Below are 13,110 nucleotides of genomic sequence, written 5' to 3'. Positions count from 1 at the left end.
TTGGATTTCAATCATAAGGTGGGGCTAATAAATGCCTCCTGGCACCAAATGCCACCAGGTACGAATGTTCATACACACTTAAGTTCTGCCAAAACAAAGTTATGGGTGTTACATCATTTGATTATCTATAAAATTACAACTATAGTTCGAGCACGACCAAGATTTTTCTAGTTTCACACCGGTATTTAGAAGTCAAAGTCAAAATAAAGAAAGAAACCTACTTCTGCCATCAGGAAAAGAAGGGGGAGGAAAATGACGTAGGCAACTCGCCAAAAAAACCTAAATGCATTTGGAAAATCAATATGTACATACTCAGCGGCCCATGCTTCACAAAAAGGAGAAAAAATGGGTGATTCGCTAAAGTTAATCTACAATAATTGCTAATGCATGTTTCTTGGACACTGGCGTGATAAAATACCGCAGTGTTGTTACCAGTACATGTACAAGGAAGTAAGTCGAGATACCCGCTGAAAATGTTTTTTTTTTCGAAACGGCATTAATGGCAGAAATGGAGATATATAACTTGTGCAAGGAACAATCGGCTTACATGTGAATTCGCATATAAGCACTAACAACAAAAGTATCACTGACTATTCTTGTTTATATTTTTACTATTTTTTATTTTAACAACGCAACAAAAAGTTTCTAATTGCAAGGCATCTGGCTGAGAGAGGAGCTGAGAGAGAAAGAGAGAAGAATAGATGGACGAATGTATGGACGGAGGGTTATAATGAAACTTAAATACTTAAAGGCGTCGAGAGGCCATTATACTAAATGCAGGAACGACTAACTTCCGTCCCTACGTCTCTAGTGTATGTTTTATCACCATTAACAGAACAGTTATCATCAGTGTTAGGACTTTTATGGATGTACGTCATTTTGAGGTTCTCCGATATCTCGTTCCTTAATAAGTTGACGAGATTGTGCTATTTCAAGTAGCTAATCGCGATTACTAGTTGAGATTTCTGTATCACTGTACAAACAACATTTAAACTTAAGGGCTATATCCCGAAGTTGAGTCTTTCCGGAATATTTATTCTATTTTAAAAGATCATGCACTCAAAGCAAATAAGACAATCAAACACCGACGTCTCACGTCTTATGACAAACTGGTATGCATATAATTTTTTTTTAAGTTAAAGAGCGTTAAGTTAGTACATGTATGTAACAGAAATGTGTAGAGAAAACGAAACACAAATACCATATTTACTTGTAACACAGCACCTATCTGGTAGCTCAGAATAGTACCAAACTAAGGGAAAATAAAAATAATTGAGAAGCTCTGCATTTCCAAATTGTATCCCCAAGAGTACACCGTTATGCCTCGTATACAATTACTCCTTCTATAAGCAAGGAAAAAAAGAGAAAGCGATCATGGCTCCATCTATTAAGCAAAACTCGAGTCTACTGGCGTGGACGACAAAGTAACAATTTGCGATGGCCAATTATACTGAAAATGTCAAACTGAAACTTACCTATTTGGGACAGAAAACCTAGTCCTACCCCTTGAACCCGGTGTGTGTACTTGCCAAACCCTCTCCTTGAAGTGAATATATAGCACTGCGAAAGGTATTGTTTAAAGAAAAGTTGATTTACCCCAGCTTATAATTCCTGGCACGAGTGCGTAAGGTTTGATTTGACAGCAAGATCTACAAGTGGCGGAGCGTAATGTACACTCCAATTGTGGGGAGAGGAAGAAAATAATCTTGGATACTCTAAGTATTCATGCATCTTATTATCTTTTAATTTCAAATGTTCTAGACTGCATCGATTAACATTTCCGTGACGATAAATTAATTAAGTAACAATTTTGTACAAATTAAGAGCAAAGTCATTGGAATTTTATTCTTTTAGCGACCATTCCCCAAACTGGAATGAACATTTCCACGCCCACATGTGCAATTAAATGACAGTGTTACAGGTTATGTCCGCTTTACGTGAACATTTGATCGCCACTGAAATTATTCAAAACGTTTATATAGTTTGGTTACTTCCCTGTTCCGCCTCAAAAGTCCAGATGACGCTTCGCCCATTTCAGCGGCTCGTGCCTCCAGGCACCTAACCCAACCCTGGGGAAATGACACTTTGCGGAGCATTTGGTAGAAGTTTTACTTCCTCTTAACTTAAGTATAAAAAAAATTCAACTTAGTTGTCCATTAAGAAAATATTACAGCATAAAACCACCTTACAAATGAAAAATATGCTAATCCAATTTGATTTCCGTATTAAATAGAAATGTGTTAAATATCATTTCTCATTAAAATATTGTGCGCTATTTTTACCAACTGATTGATCACGACGAGAAACTCAAAACTACACGGGACATGTTTATGAAAAAAACAACAGGAGTTTGAACAACTGTCACATTAATATATTCACATAACAGCTCGTAGGCCTTATGCGCTGATTAGTTCGGCAGCATCTAACCTAGTACGGATGCTCAGAAGAGACAAAAAAATCCCTTTTAAAAAAGGAGTTTGCAATCTTTTTTGTCTTCTTATTTTCAATAAGCAAATCTGTACTTATGTTTACCCTCTTTTTTTAAGTAACAGCTGTCTTAGTCGAGAGCTAGTTAAGCCCCCTTTACACTGGACGGCGTCCTTTCTGCGTCCCGCAATACAGCCCCTATTGAAAGTAAAATAAAATATAATATTTCACGTGCCGACAACTGGCCGATCTTGCACATGCTTTCTGCATCCAAAGCGATGCTTGTCCCTCCTTTCTACGACCACAGCGTTGCCAGTTTCATGGTCGCACAAAGGACGCAGAGAGGACGCCATCCAGTGTAAATGGGCCTTAACCAGTTAGCAGTGCCAGCTAAAGTTTACAGTGTACAGTGAAAATCTTTTGTGGTGGGTCCAGATTACAGAGTAGATGTGACTTGGGGCGCATTCCCATAGATTTTAGATCGATCTATCCCCGTGGGGAGTCTCACTAGATTACTGTCAGATAATCCGGCTTAAGGCTTAAGGGGGTAATTAACTTTCGTGCCCGCTCGGCTGACAGCTATTTAGCGTGAACCCCCAGGGAGTTAGGTCGATCTAGTTGGATCGATCTAATCTCTAAGAATGGGGTCTTGTACAGTATTGTGTTCTCAGAAAATAAAAGAAGAAAACTATTTTTTTGTGTGTGTTGTGCGATTTTTAGACCAGAGTAAGCCGCACGAAAAATCCCTGAGAGGTTCCAGAGAAAAAACCCAGACCAGAACTTAACAATATGTACGAGTAAGTTAAGCCAAGGAGTTACAACAGACTCCTTTGTTATGCCCTCTCAGAAACAAGTCAGCCCTTAGACCTCCATATCATAATAATTCAAATAATGAAGGTATTTTGCTTAGTTCAAATAAAATAGTGTCTGCTGAAAGCAACACGTGGCCATGAGCAATTGCAGCATTTGATAGGCTTACTAAATGTTTCTGCAAAATTTTGGAAATCAGTTAAGTTTAACGTGTTCTACTTTTTGAAACTTGATTCCATTGGTGGCATAATGTCTCTAATATCAGAGAATCAAATGGTTTTACAGTTCTATTTGAGTGTTATTGCTGATTGAGCACATGAAGCTTATTGAGGACAAATCTGTAGCATAGAAATCATGAAAATCGAGTGCATGGCTCCCGGTCTTCTTTCCGGTTATTAATGTTCACCATCTCTTTAATTTTATACAAGAATGGACTTATCGAATTATAGACTAATATAGATTGAAAGTCAGTAAAAAAACTTACCAGGAAAATATGAAATTGGTCCACTGAAAAAAAAAAGATGTGGATATTCGTGTACTTTTTCCCTTAGTTTTGTTGTTAAAAATACAAAAATATCTGATCAAGGTTAGAATAATTACACTTTCAGATCATGTCTAGCCTTATCTCATAATATCTACTGTAATATAGCAGGGCTTGTTATTCACAGATCGTTTGAAAGAAGTAGCTTAATACATCTGATTAACCTGGAATCAACATATATCATATTACAAGTAATAAGAGGCACATTACCGCAAATCGCAGTTAATTGTAGACAAGTTAAATTGTCTTGTCTAAATTGTGATGGTCTTAATACATGTATTAGTTTACTGATTTATCGAGTTGCAGATACATTATTTAGGCTGTTTTCGTAATCAGTGACTCCGCATCCGTGAATGGAGATCACATGAGATAGCCTAATGTCTTGTTAACGCAAATTCAAAAAATGTTTTGCGGAATAAGAGGAGAGATGGGGCAAGAAGAATGGCAGGACAGCGAGTGCGGTGTGTCAGCGAATAAACCTGACAGCATTGATATACGGATGTCATTGAGGATGTTTTCTCTTTGGTTCTGTCAGCTAACTGTCTATTGCACAGCAGAAGTGATTCACCACGTTTTGCGTGTCACTTTGGCTGTTGCTTTCTATGGCGACCACCCTGAGCTTCAGAGCTAACTTGACACTAACCTCTTCACTGTAGCCTACAGTGAAAAGGTTAGTGTCAAGTTAGCTCTGAAGCTCAGGGTGATGGCGACACACTGGGTGCAGGTAGTTTTACTCTTAATGCTAATAGTAAGCGTACCCCTCGCACGTTCTCTCGTCGTACATATATAACGTCACGCAGTAATCCACAGCCTAGTTTTAGGCAATCTTGGAATGGTCCTTTTCTTCATTGAACAAGGTGAATATAAATAAAACGATGGTAAACTAAAACAGGTCCCAAAATTTTAAAACGCAAGCCCGTTTTATCTTTTAATACAAGCGTATTTGTGTAAGTAAACAATCTGATGTACTGTGCGAACGCAATTCATGACTGAAGCATGTATGAAACTGATTTTGAGGGTCCTGACCCGTTCGCCCTGTAAATTTCCAAAAATTATCGGGACCCTTCAGCAGGCCCTGAACCCCACGCCATCTGCAGACCCCCCCCCCCCCCCCCCCCCCCCCCCCATCAGATAATCCTGGATCTGCCCCTGAACACCGATAAATATATTCAGTGAGGATCATGAATATGGTGTCCATCGGTGCTTAATGCCAATATGTATATGAAAGGAATTGTAATTCAAATAATGGCAAACAGCTGTCAAAAAGTCTGCAGTACATTTTACTTGCATAAACGAAGGCCATTGATAACATAACACAAAAAAGTACTTTTATTATTGTTATTATTATTATTATTATTATTATTATTATAAATGTATTACTTCATGATGGAATCAATTCTCTCCCTCAAAAGACTATATGTGATCTGGATCAGAAGCAATTACTGGAATTACATTAGGTTATTTAGCTGTGCATATGTTGCCACCACGTTATAGGTGGTAACGTTCGTAACCTTCTGATGCTGTCCATTTACTTGCTTAAAAAGTCTAATATAGGCCTATATCGCTCAATCTTCACAGTGAAGTGATAACTTTCGGTAATATTATACATAGCAGCCAATCACAAACAGATGTTTTTTTTTTTTAAAGAGACTTTCAGGATCTACGTTGGCATATACTCCTGGTTGGTACATTCCAATGTTTCTCCAGACGCTATAAAGATCGGGCCAATGCAGACATAGCAACTCTTTCCAAGAAAAGTCTCACTAAAAAAATGTCGAATCAAATCCTCTGCCTTTTTCCCAACTATCAGTTCTTCTGTCTCAAACCTAATATCGGGAGCTCTTAACGTACAATTGTCCCCACTTGACTTTAAAACATGGGGAAATATCCTATCATCATCAAATCCACCATGATCAATTAATTGGATTTGGTAAAATACAGAGTCATCCCCCATACAGCACTGGTGAAATTCTGTCACACTGCCACTTGGTTCTGTGCTGGATATCTTGCCCACTAATCCATATTGTTCCTTGTGGGGAGTAATAATGTTGCCATGAAAATAACTGCCATCTTCCAGAAAGCAAAGCTGACAGACACCCTGAATTGCGGGTGTTGTCATTTCTATGCACAGGTGTCACGGTTTCCTCACTGGATACATGACATAAAACATCTGGAATCAAAGTAGAACATGTTTACCATTACAAGTGTCAATTTTTATGTAAAGACACAGAAAATATCACAAAAAAGGGAATGATTTTCAAAAAAATCTTTTCAAGGTGGCTTTCCAATTTGAGCTGTATGTCAATCCTAAGAAACATTCTTGTAAGGTAAAAAAATAATAAGTAAAAATGGTTTTCCTTTCACAGCTTTTGTGGTGGCAGTGCAAAAAAAGGTTTTTGTCAATTTTGATGCAATATTGCATAATGATTAAATGATTAACAATCACCACCAATGCATAACTTTAAAAAAATCCTCACTTCTATTTCTGAGTTCTGTAAGTTTGAAGACAATAGATCAAATGGTTTTCCATAAAATGTGGTATCTTTATTGCACACACACACACACACACACACACACACACACACATATATGCAATAAAGACAACAACAATTTGGCCTATTGTCTTCAAACTTACAGGACTCAGAAATACTATAGTATAAAGTATGCTAAAAAAAGCACTGCTAAAAACAACCTGGTTTTCGAACTTGGCCTGTATTTTATTAAAATTGAACACTCCTGTAAGTTTTAAGACAATATATCAACAATTTTCTACCTAATATGTATTATTTTAAAAAGCAAAAAAAAAAAAAAAAAAAGCATGACTTTTGGAAAATGATCCGACCAAGCCAATTCTGAACTTGACTTGCATTTGAATATTCATCCGTTCAGTAAGTTTAAAGAAACATAAAACATTTTCTCTCTTATTCAGTTATTGTGTTATTGCTGAAAAGTGCATGGCAATGCATGGAGACGACAGATGCAGGTGATGGCTACATGTACAGATACATCTGTGTTTGTACATAAAAACTGGGTCCCTTTGATTGATTGAGAAATGTGGAGTGACTGCAATGGTAGTCCACTAAGAACTGAAGTCCTTTCCATTTTCTTTGTACAAGGGACATTCACCCCCAATACTCAGACTAACCAGAGTTAAGAGATACATGTACCCCCTTGCCCTAACCTAATAATGGGTTATATTGATCATATGGGACCCAGGGTTTCCATTCCTACCATTTCTAGGACTATCATATAAAGCTGGGGGATACCAGGGGGATAGCAGGAAAATAGTTATCATCTGCTGACCAAGATATACCAACATATGGAATATCAATAAAAAGTTTATTTCAACAGCTACTCATTTCATATCACCATTTTATATCGTAATGGTTATATAAGGATACAATACGTTTAATGTTTTTTAGCCTGATCTTTATACCCTAAAAATTAAAAGCATTAACAAAAATGTGTGTCAAAGGGAGTGCTCAGATAAATCCATTTTACCAGCTAAATCAATCCAACTCTGCAGGAGACCAAATATCTCCAAATTAAAAAATTGCCACTTCACACCCAAACCCAATATATAGGTGCAATTGATGTCACAGGCATGCTCTTAAAAATATTTAGTGCTCAGATTGCAAACTATTTTAAATTATTTTAGGGTCTCACATGAAGAAGTTTGTAATTGTATCAAAGTTTCACTCTCTTGGAACCATGAATAATAAAAAATAATTTGTCTAACCCCAAAAAGGAACATACGTTACCATTACAAATGCAAAACGTCCAACTGTGAAATGTTTCACTCACTTTGAAAATTCAGCCATCACTGGTTTTGGTCTTTGATTTATCTCCTACAAGTATAACAATGTAAAAAATTATAATAATCTCCTGTAGAGTGCAATATATTGTCTTTGAGCAACTTAAGTTTGCTTGTCACTGAATATTTAAAAAATGGGGAAAATACACCCTACTGACAGTAAAATAAGCATTAAATATATTATTTTTCCCCTTGTGCTCCAAATATTATATCAAAAATGTCAAACTATCATGGAATCACAATACATTTTTCCTTCAGCAAAAGAAAACATGGTATAAAAATTAAAATTAAATGACCTGGAACATACGTTACCATACGTTTTTGGAACATATGTTAGGGCTCTTTGCATAATGTAAAAGACATGGTAAAAATTAAATTTTGAATTTAAATTGAGACAGTTATGGATTTTTGTTTTATACACGTTTTAAAAAAACTGAATACAATTTTGAATTCATTCAATTTTATTTTTTTGACACTTCAGCATGTGAAATGCACCTCTACATTGGGTTTGGGTGTTCAAAGATTCCCCCCAACCATGAATGAAACACTTGAATTTTGAAAACAGAGCTGAACTGCAGTTTATGAAATCCAAGGCACATTTGTAAGACAAAGCTTAGATCTGAAGAATAAATGCAACATCTTTCATGGGTTGGTGGTTCTAATTAGTTTTGACGCTGGTCTAAATACTTCTCTGAGAAAACCTATATCTCCTCACGTAACTAATATACGAAATGATAATAAAAAAATGATATGAAATAAAAAGCTTTTGTTTTAAGCTTTTTATTGATAAGGTAAAGAACATACTAGCCATGCCCCACACCCCTAAATTTAGGAAACTGCTGGTCACGGACTTTCAGTCACACCCACCTGTCTCTTATTCCTCCGTCACACCGGCGCCTCAAATCAGAGGCCAAAACTAGTATGTACCTTTTGGATATTTGCACAGGAAATTGCCTTCAAATAAAACATTATTAGTCTTAACCTATGCTGTTAGAGGTCGCCACTTATCGGGAATACCTCCAGCCTTTCTGTTCCCCGAAGCTTCCCCGAAGCACACGAATATGTAGGGCCTCGCTTTGAAACCTGTTCCCCGAAGGTTCAGAGGTCAACCAACCTCGTGATACCTGCCAGCGATTTGATTTGTCGTTTCTAAAACTGAACGCGAGGCTTTGTGTACATTTGGCTCTGCCTTCAGCCATTTTGACCTTGCTGTAACTGGTGTCCCCCCTGCATTCTGCTAAGCATTCGTGGGAAAGTGGTTCCATCAACTAAAGATGTTTTCAGTGCTAAGGCGCACGCTGCCACTAGCTGTGCGACAGAGTGTTCACACACAGAAAGCAAACTGGAATGATATGGCAGGGCCCCCCATGAGAACTGTGTCCAAAACTGTACGTATCTCCACGGATATATTAATGTTAATATTAGAAGTTATATTGTTGTCTTGTTAATGTAGGGTTATTCGCTACATATGAAGGTGTCTTCATTAGAAGTCGACTGCCGTGTCTTTTAAATTCCAGGCTTCTCTTAAATTCTTACAGCCTGTTACACTCAACAAAAGAGAGGCCAACTTCACCACTTAAAGTTATTTTAATATATATTTTGCCTGCTCAAATTCCTTGTGACCAATTGGGGCAATTAGGGCTGTAGGTTTATCTAATGACTCGGAAACAAACCCAAATTGGCGACCACACAAGCACATGGCTGGGATGGCTTCCATGCAGATCATGTACTATAAATATTGCGCATCAAATAAACTATACTTCGCATGGTTAAATTTTCATAATTTTTCGACATAATATTGCAAATATCATTAAATTTACTTGGCATGAATTACAAAAACTTCCATGCAGTACTTATCTGAAATTTTAAACATTTTGTCGAGGCAAAACTTTAAACGTCCTCAAATCAAATTTCTCTAAGACTGCAACACGTAAAAATTTACTCTTTGATTTATAGCTTATTTAATAAATGGCTTGTATTAGTTTATTTACATGGAGCTAAATGAGTTATAAATTGCGGATTGTGATATACCTACATTAGCTATGTAGACAAATTAGACAATGTTTGGCAATGTAGACATTTAACAGCACTTTTTCAGTATGTGTTATTTAGCTCTTTTTTAAGAAGTTAGTCTATTAAAGGTGGTACTTCATTTTATGTTTCAAGTTAATATGAAGTGAGTTAAGATTTACTTTAATCACTTCTACTACTGTGAGTACTAGTTTCTTATATGACTTAAATTAGGTAGACATGCTAAGGGACAAGTCAAATTAATCACACTGCCATTCAAAAAATAGCTGTTAAACTGCACCTCCTACAAATTTCTGGTAGGAACCTTATCCGTGCTTCCAATTCATAAAAGTCCACCAAGCTGCGCAGTAGCATAAATATTCAAATGAGAGGTGGAAACAACCAGAGATAATATATAATAAAGACTGAAACGGAAAATATCTGGTTAAATATAGTGGTTTGGCAAGTATCAGACGATGCAGTTTGGCATTTATGCTATTTAACACTATATGATGATATTTGGTCGGTGATAGTGGGGAAGATGTGACTTCATATGTAGCTTAAAAGATGTCAAGGGGACACTATTTAATCAGGGGACCAGTATAATTTGAAGCACTGTAATTGAAAGAAAAGAAAAAAGTTGGACGTGCTATTTCATGCAAACCTAACAGTATTTTTTGTATTTTCCAGACGCTGTATTTGTCAACTATTTTCATCAATGTTTGTATATTTGGGCCACACTTCTACTATATGGTTTGGTTGGAGCAAAAGTATGGAAAGACTTCAAAATGGGCGAAGCTGCAGAAGTCAGCCAAGAACATGGGAAACAAAAAAAATATGAAAAAAGAATAATATTTTAAACTCTTAAGACTGCTTATATGAGTTACCAGACACACTGTGCTCAGGTGCATCTATTTAAAACCCAATCACTATAACTGAAAATTTAACGAATGCGTTTTTTTTTTTTTTTTTTTTTTTTTTCACTTAGAGGATAAGGATACAATCATTGAAGACACTTCCTTTTTACCAGTTTGGTTTTAAAAAGCACACAGTTTGTGGTCTACTGACTGAATCATGGATATGTATGTTCAAGAACAATGGATACTCAAACACAAAGAGCATAAGGCATGATGGCAAGTAGTTTCCAAAAAAGGATCGAAAACCTGAAGACTTGAGTTTTGTGTTTGATTAATGTTTACTGTATATTAATCATGGAAATCTATTAAATTTTGTTGTGAAAAAATTAAAAATGAATTGAGAATTGTTTCTTGTTTCTTGTTGTGGCTGGTCACATGTAGTGTGTTACACAGTGTATTTGTAAAACAAGGCAAGTGGTCAAATGTACAGGCAAAATAAAAGGTGCACAAAATGTGTCATTTTGTCAATTTTGATGCAATGCTGATGCTAAACATAAATGATAAAAAAGTTCTTAATTGTGCCCATGGACAATAAGAATATAGTTTCAGGCCCATGAGAGTTAAAATCTCAAGATGATGATCGCAGTGCACAAAATATTACATCATGCTTAATGGCATAAACAACTTTACTATTGCTCATATGGAAATACGGCATGTTACTACAACAAGGCATCGGGTGCATGGGAGTCAGATCTTTAAAATACCAGTGTTAAATTGGAAATAAAGCATAACAAGAAGTGATCAATTGGAAATTCCCAAAAAATATTGAAGAACATCTGCTGAAGATGGTATACAAAAATGTCTTACAGTCCAGGTAGTTATGCCAGCATTAATGAAGAGGACAGTTCACCTGGAAGTCTAATTACCATGCTTACAGACAATTTTGTAAAATAACAATTATCAAGTTTGCAATCTGACTTTGAAGCATGGGTTTTCCCGGAGAGGCAAGGCTCTTCCCAGAGAGCCATCTAATGGAGAGTCATTAGCCTCAAAAGATGGCCTATTAGGCTACCTTTCCATAGATAGCTGGACGGCTTACAAAATTATGGGTTGGTTGGTTGGGCTTGCTTGGGTTGGGTTCCCTGTAACTTGATGACCGAAGTAGATAAGCACTCCGAGAGTGCAGACCTCCGCCAAAGCAGCAGTTTTTTATTATTATTGATTGATTATTGACCCGGATCACCACCAAAAACTAATCATCTCTTCTTTGGCCCAATTCTGACCTACCCTGAAAATTTCATCAAAATTGGTCCATAACTTTTTGAGTTATGTTGATGACAGACAAATAGACAAACAGGGGTGAAAACATTACCTTGGCGGAGGTAATTACAGATTCTCATTTTGGAATCCCTGTTCTCCAAATTCTGGATAAAAGCATGCCAATGGTAATTACGGATCTCTTTAATGATTTCAGAGTTTAACTGCATAATGTGCTGAAAGAACACTATTTTAAGAGGTGAAGAATGCATCAATTTTACAAGAAAAGAGGTCTGTTTTAGTATATAATGATGAACCATGCAACAGGCTACATGTTAGTCTTGGTGCTTAACTTTTTGTACTTAAAGTCGGACAAGTAAGGCAAAATGAAAAGAACCAAATAAAACTTGATAACTTCAAAATAATGTTATTAATCCAATCAGGCTGTTCAGTTCTACAAAGCACCTCTGCAAGTTTGAGAATAACATGTAAAACGGTCTTCCTTTTATTGAGTTTTTTTTTTTTTTTTTTTCAAATTTGATGCAATATTTCCTAATACTGCATTTAAGGATTTCTGAGAAAGGCTGTAAACTCATACACTGTTGTAGCTAATTCATTCAAAGTTGCTCCCTTTTCACATAATATTATTTCACGACCACTTGAGAGTTAATGAGGCAAGTGATTTAATAGCACTGACTATCAACTTGCCAAGGGATGATTGAAGACTGACCTGCTGTTGCATCTATATGAATTTATTTGCAGCATTACTTCCTGGCGGGACACATAACTGAGAGCTAGATTAATTTGGTTTATCTTTTGAAATGTGGACTTAATTTGAGTCAAATAAGAAATTAGTAGCAGCAGTTTATATACCTCAGTAAGGAATGTATGTGTACAGTACAGTCTCTTCAAATGTCTCTTTCCGTACCTTACCTTTCATGATTCTGTATGCTACTCTTTCACTTAAGTATTACTCATGTCCAGATGACACAAATTTTCTTGCATTCCCTTAAATATGTACAATTGTTTTGGCCACCTCATTACAAAATTGATTTATGATGAATATGATATTGGTATATAATTCCCACAACATGTGTCTTCTCTTCTAGCAGGTTCTTCCAAAGATATGTTCTGAGAAAAAAAATATTTTAGCCATTTTGCAGAAACGGGTTTTGATACACATTTTACTCATTATTTTTGTTAATGCAATGAAAAACATATTTGATAAGGCCAAATACTACTTAAACATCACCTACGTGATAATAAGATGAATTTACCATGTTATGACTTAAACAAAATAAAGGAGTTGTGCATATGTAACCATTATTATTAGTGCTGTGGTATTTATAATCATGAGCCCCTTGGTGTCTCCTACTTTTTGTAGTGTCCGTACC

At 36.2% G+C, this 13,110-nt stretch overlaps 2 long non-coding RNA genes across 2 annotated transcripts; one reads left to right on the top strand and one right to left on the bottom strand.

The window, feature by feature from the left end:
• Positions 1-5,102: 5,102 nt before the first annotated feature.
• Positions 5,103-8,652, bottom strand: LOC106166734 (uncharacterized). Its single transcript, XR_001238841.3, has 3 exons — positions 8,460-8,652; positions 7,583-7,626; positions 5,103-5,948 (listed from the first exon to the last, which is right to left on the bottom strand). It is a non-coding gene; the product is annotated as an uncharacterized LOC106166734 (long non-coding RNA).
• A 128-nt stretch (positions 8,653-8,780) lies between these two features.
• Positions 8,781-10,975, top strand: LOC106166733 (uncharacterized). The gene is made up of 2 exons (XR_001238840.2): positions 8,781-8,980; positions 10,293-10,975. It is a non-coding gene; the product is annotated as an uncharacterized LOC106166733 (long non-coding RNA).
• Positions 10,976-13,110: the final 2,135 nt, after the last annotated feature.

This window comes from Lingula anatina, chromosome 2, assembly GCF_051362555.1.
Source record: "Lingula anatina isolate TDL-2025a chromosome 2, LinAna3.0, whole genome shotgun sequence".
NCBI lineage: Eukaryota > Metazoa > Brachiopoda > Lingulata > Lingulida > Lingulidae > Lingula > Lingula anatina.
Note: the sequence above shows the minus strand (reverse complement) of the source record. Positions and strands in the feature narration are given on the sequence as shown.